We start from the raw sequence: 14,100 nt of genomic DNA on the forward strand, positions 1-14,100 counted from the left end.
TTCCCAATCTAACAAAAATCTATAAATTTTTGAATTAATTTTGATTAATTTCCTTTAATAATCTTAGCAAAGTCTGTTTTTTTGTTTTCTATACCTATCGTTGTCTTGTCTGTTTTCCAGTCTTCTTTGATTTGCCAATATTTCAGCCAAATAGTTCCTTGATTTTCTCCCAGGATTTCCTCTTCTTCTCTTAATTTTTCTATTTCTCCTATTCTTTTTAAAGTATCTTCATAGCTTAACCATTTGTTTTTTAGTTTTTCCTCTTTCTTATGAAACGCCTCCTGTGGAGATAGCCATCTTGGTATTTTTCTATAAAATTGATTCTTATATTTATTCCAGGTGACTAGCAAATTTTTCCTTATATAGTGTTGTTTAAATTCCTTACTGCCTTTGTTAGTCGCATAGCAAAGGTAAGTATGCCAACCTAGATCTAAATTACAACTTTCTAAGTATAACAGTTTGTCGTTTTCTAATAGAACCCAGTTTCTGATCCAGATCATGGCACACACACTGTGGTATAATCCTAAATTGCATAATCCCAAACCCCCTCTTTCTTTTCTATCCTGCATTACTTTATATTTTATTCTAGGTCTCTTTCCCTGCCACAAAAAGTCAGTAAGATCTTTCCTCCATATTTTAAAAGAATTGCTTATAATAGGTAGAGTGTGAAACAAAAACAGCATTCGGGGCAAAACATTCATTTGGATCGTAGCAATTTCCCCCAAGAGAGACAACTGTTGCTTTTTCCATTTCTCTAAATCAGAATTAATGGCTTTCCAAACTGTTACATACTTGTTCTTGTAAAGTTCTGAATTGTTTTTTGTCAAATTTATTCCCAGATATTTGATTTTATTTATCAGTTTAAACTCTGTGTTAATTTTCATATCTTCTTCCTCTTTGCTAGAGAGATTTTTGGTGAGCATGCCACTCTTATTTTTATTAACTCTAAATCCAGCTAAACTTCCAAATTTTTCCAATATTTCTTCTAGTCTTTTAACACTTTTCTTCGGATTCTCTAGGAAAATTACTAAGTTGTCAGCAAAGGCGCGAATTCTGTAACTATGTTTTGGGAAATCTGGCCTTTCCACAATGCAAAAGGGAGCCACAAAAAGCAGCTCCTTTTTGCGCCCTGGAAAGGGCACTGTAGCAGATGGCACAATGGCTTTATGGTGCTCCTTTGATGGCACACCCCAACTCTGCCCCCAGGCCAGCCTTAATGGCTGGGCTGCACAGCCCCTTTGTTTAGAAGAGATTGGAAGTCTGAAATTTGTTTCAAGGCTGAGGTGGGAACATATGGCCCATCACATGTCCATGGATTTCAGCCCCATCAGACTCAGCCCATACAACCAATGGAGGTTGCAGCCAAAACACAATCTAGACATCCACAGATTCCACATTCTTTGTGCTGGAGTCTTACTAAATTTTAAGTCACTTTCAGTAGTGGGATGTTACTTTAATAAAAGAGATTATTTCTGCTGCTCTTGCAAAAGCTATTGTCACAAAGAAACTGAAAGATTTCCTTAGACCAGCATTTCCCAATCTTCTGATGGCAGACACACTCTTTTCCCCTGTATTAAAACTGGAGGAACAATGGCCTTTCATCATCTCGACCAAAGGAGTACTCTCTTAGATGGTTCTAAAAGGAAGGGTGGAGGTAGATCTGTCCAATTATATGGTTTATCTTGGTTCCAGGTGGAAATATTTCACAAAACTGAGGTGTGCCTTTGGAGTGGAGTGCTCACCATAGTGATGACCTCCTTCCTCCCATCCCATTAAAACTTTTGACAGCTTCCTTGAAAATGGCAAACTTTCTCCCTCTTCCTTCTCCTCTCCCCCCAGTTAAAATGAGTCATGACGAAGGATGTAAAAAGAACTAGTTCCTCTATTATCTGAATGACCCTGGATATAGGGGGCATGGGGAAAGTCTGTGGCAGGCAAAGCTCTTGTTCTGACTACCATCATTTTAGTTTTCAATAAAGAGAGTGGAGAGGGATATGGCCTCCTGCAAAGGTGGCAACTTTTTAAAATGGATTGGGGAACTGATTTTGTTCTCATTCCCATCATCCCTGACCACAGGGTCATGTCCAGAGTATATAGGAGCTGGATACCAGCATTATCTGAAGAGTACTTGCCCAGGCATTTTGCTTTAACGGGAGTTTGCATTAATGCTAATTTAAAGGACAGCAGGAGGGCAGGAGCTGTTCCTCCTCCTGTGTTAAACATTCACCCTCTGCCAATGTACTGTTAAGGAAAATGCAACATGGGATATACAGTGAAAGAAATAAAACATGTATGTGAGAGTCAGGATGACTCAGCAGAAGCAATTAGAAGCCACACAGGTGTAAAAGGTAATGTAATTAGCAAGTCCTAAATGCCAAGGACAGAAATGCAAAGTGGATAATTGAACACACCTGAGAATTGTTAAGTGGACAAGGTGAGATGATGAAATCATTAATTGTGGGATGAACCAAGAGAACCAATGAAAATGGTTGTACACACCCACTGGGTGGAAACTGACAAGAGTGGGTGGTGTTTTCCAAGGGCTATAATAATGGCTATGAATCCCAATGTATTTTGTGGGTAGTAGTGGATAGTAGTGAGGAGTTGTGTTGGATAGTTTTGGAGCTGTATATAGTAGAATAAAGTAGATCTTTTATATAAGACTACTGAGTTGTCTGGTGTCTTGAGTGAAGATACAAGAGCCAGCTGGATCCTGAAGAAGTGTGAAGACTTCTGTGGAAGCAAGAGTGAGAAGGCTTGGAGAGTTTGTCAGGGTCTTCAGCCTATTCTCTGTAACTCTGCTGCTCTAGAGCAAAGCTTTAACCACTGGCCAAAACTGGTCAGCGCCGGTGCGTAACAAGGTGGTGAGTTCGAGCCAGAGGTGAAGAGCTACAACTCCCATCACCCCTGACATGTACACACCGTTTCCTTCTTTCTCCAAACAACGAAAATGGTACCCAAAATTCTCCACCTTCCAAATGTACTGGTGCAATGGTTTGAGTGTTGGGCTAGGACTCTGTAACTCTGGGACTGATCAGTTGTGGAAACCCATTGTGTGACCTTGGGGCAAGTCATATACTCTGAGCCTAACAGGAAGGTAAAGGCAAACTCTCTTTGAAGACATCTTGCTAAGAAAACCCTTTGAGAGAGTCACCAAGTTAGAGCCATCTCAAAGGCACATAACCACAACATATTTTCTCTCCACTCTTAAAAATGAGCAAACTAGATTAAGACTTGGTTACCTTCAAGCAATAAAAGCTGGCAGAGTCTCCACTCCAGGTTTATCCCATATTTAAAGGATATACCTAAGGTGCTGGATAGCCAGAATGGTGTAATGTTTTGACATTGGACTACAATGCTAGAGACCAGGGTTTGAATCCCATTTTTGCCAGTGAATCCCACTGGGCAACCTTGGGTATGTCATCCTCTGTCAGCCTGAAAGGAAGGCTGAACAAATCTTGCCCAGAAAACCATGTGGTAGGTTCACCTTCAGCTTGCCAGAAATTAGAAATGACTTGAAGGCACAAGACCACAACAACAAACCTAAGGTTCTCAACCTTGTCCCTCAAATAGGTTCAGTACTTTGGACAGCTGCTTTAAATTTCAAATCAAAACCTGGACAAAATTCACCATGCCACTGATGTGGAGACCAGTATATAAGGGGATAGCCTTTTACTACACCATTGTAAATTTAATGGGACTTGGGCATCCATGGGTTTTGGTATCCATGTGGGGTTCTGGAATAAACCCCATTGGATACCAAGCAACCATTCCCCATGTTTCTAGATCAGTCATTGTCTTGGGCACACTCCCTGTGGCTCATACAGCCATACAACACAGGCAATTTCCTTTGAGAATTGGTTAGCTTGCTGCATCTCTATGTAGGGTTGCTAGATTGAAAACTGGAGATGGCTCCTGTATCTTTAATAGTTGTATAGAAGAGGTAATTTCAATTCATCCCTTCTACACAACTGTTAAGGAAACAGGAATCCTCTCCAGTTTTTAACCTAGCAACTCAAACATTGGGTCAGGAGGGACAGATGAAGCAGCACCCAGTGTTGTGACAGACCACTATTAGCTTTTTCCATCTCCAGCTGAGGCAGATTGGAAGGAGGCAAGGTGCAGTCAACCAATTGGGCAGTGGTGCCATGGACTGAAACTTTGGAGACACAAAAAGCTAATTCTGTAAAGGCACAATGAAAGCCCTCTGAGAGCACATGGTTTGAGTTCAACCTTTGGCTACACACTAACCTATTTGTAGAAGAAACAATGCAAAATTGTTCCACATGCCTACAGCTATTAATTCTTCTAGTTAAAGATGTTTTTCTGGGACTTTCTTCAAAACAACAGCATGCTTTTCATCTGGGTTTAATCATGTCTCTCCAAGATAACCAGTCCAATTTGTTACTTGTAGCCAAGCAGAAAGATTGCAGGAAGAATTTTCATACAGATAACCTGACGTGTGTTTCTAAAGTTACATAAGGCTTCATGAATCGTTTCAGATGCTGTCTTCAGTCTTCAGAGCAAACAGCCTGACATAAAAACTCCATCCCATCCCTCCCCGCTTTTCCCATTTGGAAGTTTCTGTCTGTTAAGGTTTCCAGCTTAGATCATGGTCCCAGCTTTTGATATGTCAACAGTTCCATGAGCTGGTGATAGAAGCATAGGAATGACAATAGCATAGGAATGGGGAACCTCTGGCCTTCCAGACGTTGCTGGATTGCAGCTGCCAGCATCCTACATTACTGGTCATGCTAGAACCCAGCAATGTCTGGAAGGCTATGCAGCTCATCAACAGCAGATAATAACAATATTTATTTCCATGCTATTAAAAGCATTGCCTGTTTATTTCTGCTGATTATGCTGCTCTTGATAAGCATTGTTACACTACATAATTATAGCACTTTGATATAAGTTCAGTCACTGTGGATCCATCCTATGGAGTTCCAGGATCTGAAGTTCAGGGAAGTACTCCGGACTCTTTACTAGGGAGCACCAATGCTATATTTCAGAAGAATGAAACAGAGCTCTCTAGCATAGAATTTTAAGCACCTCACCAAATTACAAAACCATGATTCCTTAGCATGCAGCTATGACATTTATGTAGTGTCATACTGTTATAATTGTGTAGTTCAGGTAGAAAGCCCAAAAAGCAAGTCAGACCATGCCAGTTTTAGTCAGATGAAGTATCTGGAGGCTCAAAATCAGGCAAAGTCATTGCAACTTTTGGAAGAGTCATTACAGGCAAAGTCATTACAGTGGTCGCATGGTATCCACTGGGGTTTGGTTGCAGAACCACTCACGGATACAAAAATCCATGGATGCTTAAGTCCCATTAAATGCAATGGTATAGTAAAATTGTGCCCCTTATATAAATGGCAAAATCAAGATTTGCCTTTTGGAATATATATATTCCTTGGTGGCACAGTGGTTAAATGCCTGTACTGCAGCCACTCACTCACAAACTACAAGGTTGTGAGTTCAGTACCAGCCAGGAGCTCAGGATCGACTCAGCCTTGCATCTTGCTAAAATGAGTACCAAGCTTGATGGGGGCAATTGGCTTACACATTGTAAACCGCTGATAAGTGGTATAGAAATGCACTTGCTATTGCTACATATATATAATATGTTCAAGCCATGGATAGTTGAATCTGTGGATAAAGAATCCATGAATACAGAAGACTGGCTGTATAACTATTGGGATAAAGGTGTTATTAAAAAAAAACCTGAAAGCAGAGATTGCACTCTTATTATTTATGGAACTGTCCCAAGCTATTAGAGATAGCTTCCTTTTTATCCAGTAAGTCCAGGATTGGGAACATGTGGCCTTCCAGATGTCTTTGGACTGTATCTCTCATGATGCTGACTACTAACTAGGACTGATGGTTACTACCTGCTGTGTGCCAATATTGTCCATATCATATGCCACAATCATATAACCAATCACTCACATTCTTTATGCTGGGGCAGCCTTTCCCAACATGGTCTCCAGCGATTATGGACATCAGCTCTTATCTGCCCCAGCCACATGGTCAATGGCCAGGAGTGCTGAGGTTGTAGTCTAAAATATCTGGAGATAGGAAAGGCTGACTTCAGCAAAACATATGCTCTGCCACCAAAATAAAGTTAAGGGTGGCAGAAGAATTTCATATGCTTGAATTTTTGAACTTAAGGAAAGCATATAAAAGTGCATACACTATGGAAAGTGACCATAGTGTATGCACTAAGGTGTATAATGCCTGAAAAGCACAAACAAAAACTCATTATATTAAGTGAAATTGATTGCAAGAGTGTGAATTTGTTTGGCTAAAGAAAAAGGAAATTAAGCAAAATTAGGAGAAATGTGCTCAAAAGTACATATGTATCTTTGTGCAGAGGTTTCTTTTAATTGTAAGCTGATGCAAAAGCAAGCTATAATTTATTTGGGGGCTACAAAAACGGGAAACAGAAAGCAAAATTAACAGATTTATTCACCCCAACCTATGGAGCCTTCTTCTTTGACTACTACGATTATACTACTGTGTCTAATATTATTGTAGACTACTACTGTTATACTACTTTCACTACAACTATCTTGACTAGCACTCCTATACTATTGTGTCTATTATTACTGACATAGTAGTTTGAGTGTTGGAGTAGGATACTAGGAGATCAGGATTCGAATCCCTGCTTGGTCATGAAAACCCACTGGGTGGCATTGGGCAAGTCACACTCTCTCAGACTCAGAGAAAGGCAAGGACAAAACCACTCTGAACAAATCATGCCAAGAAAGCACCATGGTGGGCTTACCTTAGGGTCACCAAAAGTCAGAAATGACTTGAAGGAGCACAACAACAATTATTGCTTCTCCCAAACATGGGTCTATTAGGAAAGGGCCAGTACTTTCAGTTTATTTAAATGTTCAGACTCCAGTGAAAACACCACTTTCTGAGAAGAAAGATCTTGCTGCATTATAAGAGGAAAGATGAAGGCACAAATGGCACTCTTTCTTAATTTTGTGGACAGAATCCCCAGTGATGTAATAACTCTCAGAGAGCAGCCACATATCCCTTAACATTGTTCAGTGAGGATCTGATGGCAAAGAGCCACTTTTCCATTGATGGTAGTGACCTAAAAATAATAGGCCAAGGAATGGGATGATTTCCCCTCTTGGGAAATGTGGAAATTATCCTACTGGTATACTCCATCTAGTGGTTAGTGGGCAGTGGTATCATAATGGAAGTATAGAATCTGGTTTCCAAGTAACCTGCTCACTGCTCCATTACAAGAATGGGACCTCCAATGCCAGAACTGTGAACAACTGACAGCAAGCTTCATGAAGAAAGACAGTAAAATACCTTCCATTTTGGCCTCCCTTAAAATTAGACCCAGTGCCCACTCTACAGTCACGATCACACTGGAACCACTGAGTAGCCACAGAGTACCACAGAGCATGCCAGTACCCTTTCCCCAACCCTGTACATGTGGTTTGAATTACAACTCCTATTCCCTTACTAGTGGCCATAATTATGATAGGAACTGATGGTGTCTAAAAATACTAAATGGGCCAAGTTGAGGAAGGCTACACTAGGGCTAAATACATCATGACTGGTACGTTACTGATTCAAACTAAGCCAAGTTTTAAAATCTGCATGTGGATATCTTGTGTTAGGGGGGAGATGGGGTTTTGACATATATTACTATGTATTGTATATTGAATTGATTTTAGATGTGAGCTGCTTTGATTGTTGCTACAAAAAGCGGGATATAAATAAAGTATATTATTATTATTATTATTATTATTATTATTATTATTATTATTTCATTGCTGTTACTTGATATGCAACTTAGTAACTGTTTACATTGTTCCCTTGAACATTATTATTTTTCCATTACTTTTAGTTACTTTGGGGGAGGATTGAAAAGTAGTTGGGAGAGGGGAAGATGGAGGGTTGGTGGAGGGTTGAACAGCTTTGTTTGTTCTCCTTTTTACTTTTCCTGTTCTTATCTCTTTTTTTTAGGATTTTTTTTTCTATTTTGCTTTACTTTTTTCTGTATATATGCATATATCTAGTCCTTTGTTGTATTTTATCTGTCAGCTGTTTGTGTGCATTTTTTCATATCTTCTCCTTTCTTTTTGTAACTATGAATTATCAATCAACATTTACTTTAACAAGGAAAGGAGAATGACATAAAACATGACAACGTCCTGTAAAATGCCTTGTTAAAGCAACTTTTAAAAGCAACGAGTAACCAATACCTGTTACATCAACTTCATTCCCATTCCCATTACATTATATTTGAAATGGGACCTTACTCTATGTTCAGTATCAAGAGTAACCCATCATCAGTAGTACAGTCCTTGTAATTCATTACTTCTAAGCTCAAGTTATTAGCTGCATCCATATCCTGCCTTTTCTCCAAGTCGCTCATGGCAATGCCCATTTCCCCATTTTATTCTCAGGAAATAAGTTAGAATGAGAGACAGTGATTGACCCAAGATCACCCAATATACTTAATGGTTGACTGGTGGTTTGAACCCTGGTCTCCACATTGCTAATTCAACACTCCAAGCACAACATTGCATTCATTCTCCATGCAGTTTTTCAGGGGATGCAACAAAGCAGGTAGGCAACCTAGATGGGAATAAGACTGACCGTGGCATATACCAATTTACAAAGAGATGGTGACACAAATATTTTCTGCCATTTTGAGAGGGACCCTTGCTATACGGCTGGGTCCCTCTCCTCAGACACATATACAGGAAATTTGACAGGTAGCATTTTGACTGAGGAAAGTTTTTCCCCCCTGCAACTTTTCAGTTGCATTGAATAGCACTGACCAAAGTACTTTCCTCAAATTAAAGTCAAAGGTGAGCTCGTTCCCGAAACAAAGGTCATGTTCACACTCTACTTCAGGAAATTACCCATCTCCCAATACTTTATAACACAGCAAGTTCACTAGTTTTTTAATGAACAAGGTACCTCCATTTTCCTTTCATCCTGTTCTTGTCACATTGTGGTCATCTGAGATAATTTTCTTTCTCTCTGTCCCCCTCCTCTTCTCCTACCTGTGTTTCTGTCATTCTACAGCTGGGAAATTTTATATATATATATATATATATATATATATGAAGGAAAGAAATCAATGTGTTGCCATAGAGACATGCTGCCACCCAACATATGCTGGTCTTTTCTTTTCCCCACAAGTCTGGCTTGCCACAGAAATAGTAGAGGTGAAAAATGGCAGACACCTTCCTTGCTTTTGGGTACTATTCAATGTGTCTAAGAATTCCCAGTGCCTGTTATTTATCACTTCAGAGCGAGAGCCATTTTGACGCCGTGAACAAACATGGATTTGCCTCTAACAAAATCATTGTCTGCCCTTAAGGCAAAGCACAGACAGGCTTAGTTGCTCCTGTAAAACAGGAGTAGTATTGACCTACCAGAAACTTCTAGAATCCCTCCAGTAACTAGGCAGTGTAAACAGCAACAGCAACAATTGGACTACTGATTCCAAGATGGTTGGATGGAATCTGAATCACTCATAGTCCAAAGGTTCAGTCAGTAACACCTGATAGGCCGTGAAACCAAGAAATGATTAGTAATGATAATGATGAAGATGAAGAGGAGGAGGAAGAAGAAATCTCTACAATTCTATGACTTTATAATGATGACACAGGTCTGATTTCTGCTTAATCTAAATGGTGTTTCAGACTCTCAGAACAAGCCCAGTGTCCATTTATTCACATGAATGTCCCCCTCTATAATGCTTTTTGTATCAAGTGGGTCCTCCTTCTTAAGATGATCTTAGTTCCCAGGAAGGATCTGCACAAATTTGACCATCTTGTTGTTGTTGTTGTTAACTGCTTGCTGGGTCAACCCTGACTCTTGATGACCTTATGGATGAGACATCTCCAACCGCCCTTCCTCCACTCCTCTGCTTATGTCCTGTAAGTTCAGGCCCGTGACCTCCCTGATTAACTCTATCCAACTCTTTCTGTTGCCTTCTACCTTTCCTAGCATTATTGCCTTTTCTAGTGAGCCATGTCTTCTCATGATGTGGCCAAAGTAGGACAACCTCAGTTTCATCATCTTTGCTTCTAGGGAGAGTTTAGGCTTGATCTGGTCAAGGACCTATTTGTCTTTTTGGCTTTCCTCAGTATCCTCAGCACTCTTCTCCAGCACGTCTCCAATGAGTTTATTTTCTTTCTGTCAGCTTTCTTCACTGACCGACTCTCGCACCCATACATACTAATCATCTGTCTACAAAAATACCCACTTTGCATTGTGTAAAGGAAGGCAACTGATAAAGACAAAGAAATAGACACTTAACAAATCTTAAAAATATATACTTGAAATAATTTTTAAAACACACACAATTAAAACAGTCTAACCTTCATTCTGGAGACCAAAAGCCACTCAAAATAATACAGTCTTAGCTAGACACTCAGAAGAGATTGAGTTGTATCAGCACAATCTTTCTTCAGATATGCATTTACTTTTAAAATGTTTACCTATTTCTTGGAAATTAAGTATTGGTCTGCAGATGAAGATTCTCCATGTCTTTACTGTGACTATCTCTGACTTCCCTTAGGAGGAAGCTATGTAACTGAGGTGCTTCTACTGAGAAAGCCCTGTCTCATGTATTCACCAGACTCGGGCTGGTGGGATATACAACTGGGTTCTCTAGGAATCATATGGCCCTGTGCCAGCATCTCAGCATCTTGGAATGTTATCGCACGGGGCAAAATTAGAAGTTTAAAGTGCGACCAATGCAGGTTCAATGCAGGGTTTAGGGACAAATTCACAGCTGCTTTTCATGTGACGCTGCAGGCAATCAGAAGAGAAAGTAGGATGAATGTGAGGTCAATCACGAAATAAGTCAATTCGCAAAACTACTGGATTTACGTTTCCATTTTGCTTGCGAGCTGACTCCTCTCACGTAATGACTGCTGTGTGGAAAACCAAGGCTCAAATGCATCTGGTTTCCTGATTTCGCAAGCTGCCTTGCTGTCCCTGGGAGAGACTTCTTAAATGGATACACACACACTTCCCTGGCCCAGCCTCTCTCCTCCTCTTTGCAGCCTGGCTTATGGACTCTGTGTGAATGTGGTTTTGGACTTTGCAAAGAGAGAGAGGGCATTTTGGAAGTCCTCCTGGTCAGGGGGAGAAATGGAGGACCTGCTTTGTAAAAGGAGGACATGGAATGAGGACCCCGCATCCTCCTCTCTCTCTCTCTCTCTCGTGTGTGTGTGTGTGTGTGTGTCTTTGAGAGTGGTTTTAGAAGTTTGCAAAGGGCAGCCTCATTCTGTCTTTCTCTGAAACAACTTTTGGGGCTTCTGTGGGATTCCCCTCCCCTCCCTAGAGAGTGTGTGTGTGTGTGTGCGCGCGCACTTGTGGAAATGACAGTTTTGAGCATGCTCAGAATTGGTATTTATAAGCAGGCAATGAGGATTTGTTTGTCTCCTTTTGATAGCTACATTCACATTGGGCCCACTCTAATGTGCTTTTAACTCCTTGTTGTGGTCTGTGTGTGATAGCAATAACAAATGGGATTGCTTTTCTAGGATGACACCATTTTTGGGTTGGAAGTACATGTGACTTACGTGTGATAAGGTCCTTGGAAAAGTTTGTTGAATTATTACAGTCCTCAGTCTGACACACACACAGATACAGAGTGTTGTCACCAGGGGTGTGCAGACTGCACCAGGTGACATCCTAAGAGGGGATGACACCACAACTCCTCAAATATCTGCTTTTCTGCAGACATGGGCTGTGCCATTTGCCTATGATCCATTAAAATGCTGAAGCGATGGTATAGAGGGGAGGGGAATGAGACTCAATAGAAAAGAAAGGAGAGGTTGTTGTTTTTTTTAAAAAAATAAATAAATTTTGTTTTAAAAAGGAAATACGGAAATACGTATATTTGCATATTCCTACATAATGAGATATCTTGGAAATGAGACCAAAGTCTAAACACAGAATCCATTTATGTTCCTTATGCATCCTATACATATAACCTGAAAGTATTTTTATAAAATATTTTAAACAATTTTGTGCATGAACCATCAGAAAGCAAAGATGTCACTATGTCAGCCACTCATGAAAAAGCTTTGGTTTTTGGAATGTTTCGGATTTCAGAATTGCAAATAAGGAAGAATCAACCTTTAAATATTGGATGATAATAAATATAATATCTATGTATTTTATGATGCTTTTACTGCTGTAATCCCGCTTCAATGCAAAGGGACAAGTGGGAGATATAAATAAAATTAAATAATAATAATAATAATAATAATAATAATAATAATAATAATAATAATATACTTGACTATAAGTAGAGAAATTTGTGCACAAAAGTAAACCCAAAAAACACAGGGTAGACTTATTGAGAGGTCAACAGGGGAAAGCCGAGCTGAGGAGGAGGAGGAAGGCTAACCTTTCCCACCTCAAACCTGCCCTTCAGCCTGGCTCTTGTCCATGGAGACAGCCAGGCTGAGGAGGAGGTAAAAGGGGATGCATCTTTTGCTGCCCATCTGTCCTCTAAGTTTTACCCTCGACTTATACACAGGTCATGTCAGAGTACATTATTTTGGCCCCAGTACTTGACCTCGACTTATATATGAGGTCAACTTATACTCTTATATATGAGGTCAACTTATATATGCTACAAGTTTTAATGAAGAACCCGTTTACCCCATTTATCCTCATCCACAGATTGTTGCCTTGATTTTCATGCCTTCAGTGTTTATAAGCCTGAAGTAGCATGGAATATAAATTCCATGTATACTGGCTACTTCAAAGCCTTTATATAGCAGTGAAGTAGTTCTTTGTTTGTATTGTAACTCACCATGTGCATCTTTCTATCCTCTTGAAGTTTCTTTTAATGAAGCTATTTGGTATTTGAGCAATCTTTTTTTCAAATGTGACTTGCTTTTAAATTATTTCCTATTTCTTGGAAATTAAGTATTGGTTGGCAGACATGGATTATCCATGCCTTTACTGCAAATATACAGTTGTACTGCAACTTTGGAAAGGCAGAGCCCAGTCTCCTATTTATTTAATGGGCCAAGGGTGCATCTACATTGTAGAAATAATGCAGTTTGACCCTTCTTTAAATACTACAGGGCCATCCTATGGAGTCTTGGGATTTGTAATTATATAAGGCCTTATATAATTATATAAGGCCTTATATAATGCTCAAAATTCTGCAGCATAGACTCCAACTGTACATGAAATTCCAGAGGTGAAAGAGGAAACAGAAAAGGAAGGGGCACTAGAAACAACATTACAAACATGTGATGGCTAATGGAATGCACCAAAGAATTCCAAAAAAAGAATCAGCATGTGTTTCATAGACCACAGCAAAGCATTAGATTGTATAGATCACAAAAAACTATGGAGTGCACTCAGACATGGGGTTGCCACTACATCTGATAGTCCTGTCTGTACCAAGGACAAGAGACCACCATCAGAAAAGAATTCGAGGAAACAGAGTGGTTCCTTATATGCAAAGGGGTCAGGCAAGGCCTACTATCACCCTACTGGTTTAACCTTTATGCTGAAAACATCATAAGGAAAGCAGCATTAGAAACAGAAAAAAGAGGAGTTACGATAAGAGGAAGCAACATTAACAACGTAAAATATGTGGACGACACCATACATTCAGGAATTGGAGCAATTAATATGGAAAGTCAAAGATGAAAGTGCAAAGACAGGTTTGATGTTGAACATAAAGAAAACAAAAATAATGGCCACAGAAGAAATGCAGAAATTCAATCTAAACAAAGAGGAAATTGAAACAGTTAAAGAATTCCTATATCTAGGATCAAGCATTGACCAGAATGGGGACTGCAGTCAAGAAATAAGAAGAAGACTAGGAATGGGAAGGACAACTATGAAGGAAAAGATACTGAAAAAGATACTGAAGAGCAAAGATATACGACTGAGCACTAAAGTCAGAATCAGGTACAGCTTGTCTAAAAACCCATTTTCATAGCAAAAAGACAGATTTTAGACTTTTTAAGTTGAAGAATAGCTTTATTGTAGAAAAGAAAATCTTAGTACACTGGTCCATGATTTTTTTGTCAAGTCTGAAAATATAATGCATTTAGACAC

Source organism: Sceloporus occidentalis, unplaced genomic scaffold (assembly GCF_023333645.1).
Source record: "Sceloporus occidentalis isolate IW3139 unplaced genomic scaffold, rSceOcc1.0.p SCAF_1, whole genome shotgun sequence".
Taxonomy (NCBI): domain Eukaryota; kingdom Metazoa; phylum Chordata; class Lepidosauria; order Squamata; family Phrynosomatidae; genus Sceloporus; species Sceloporus occidentalis.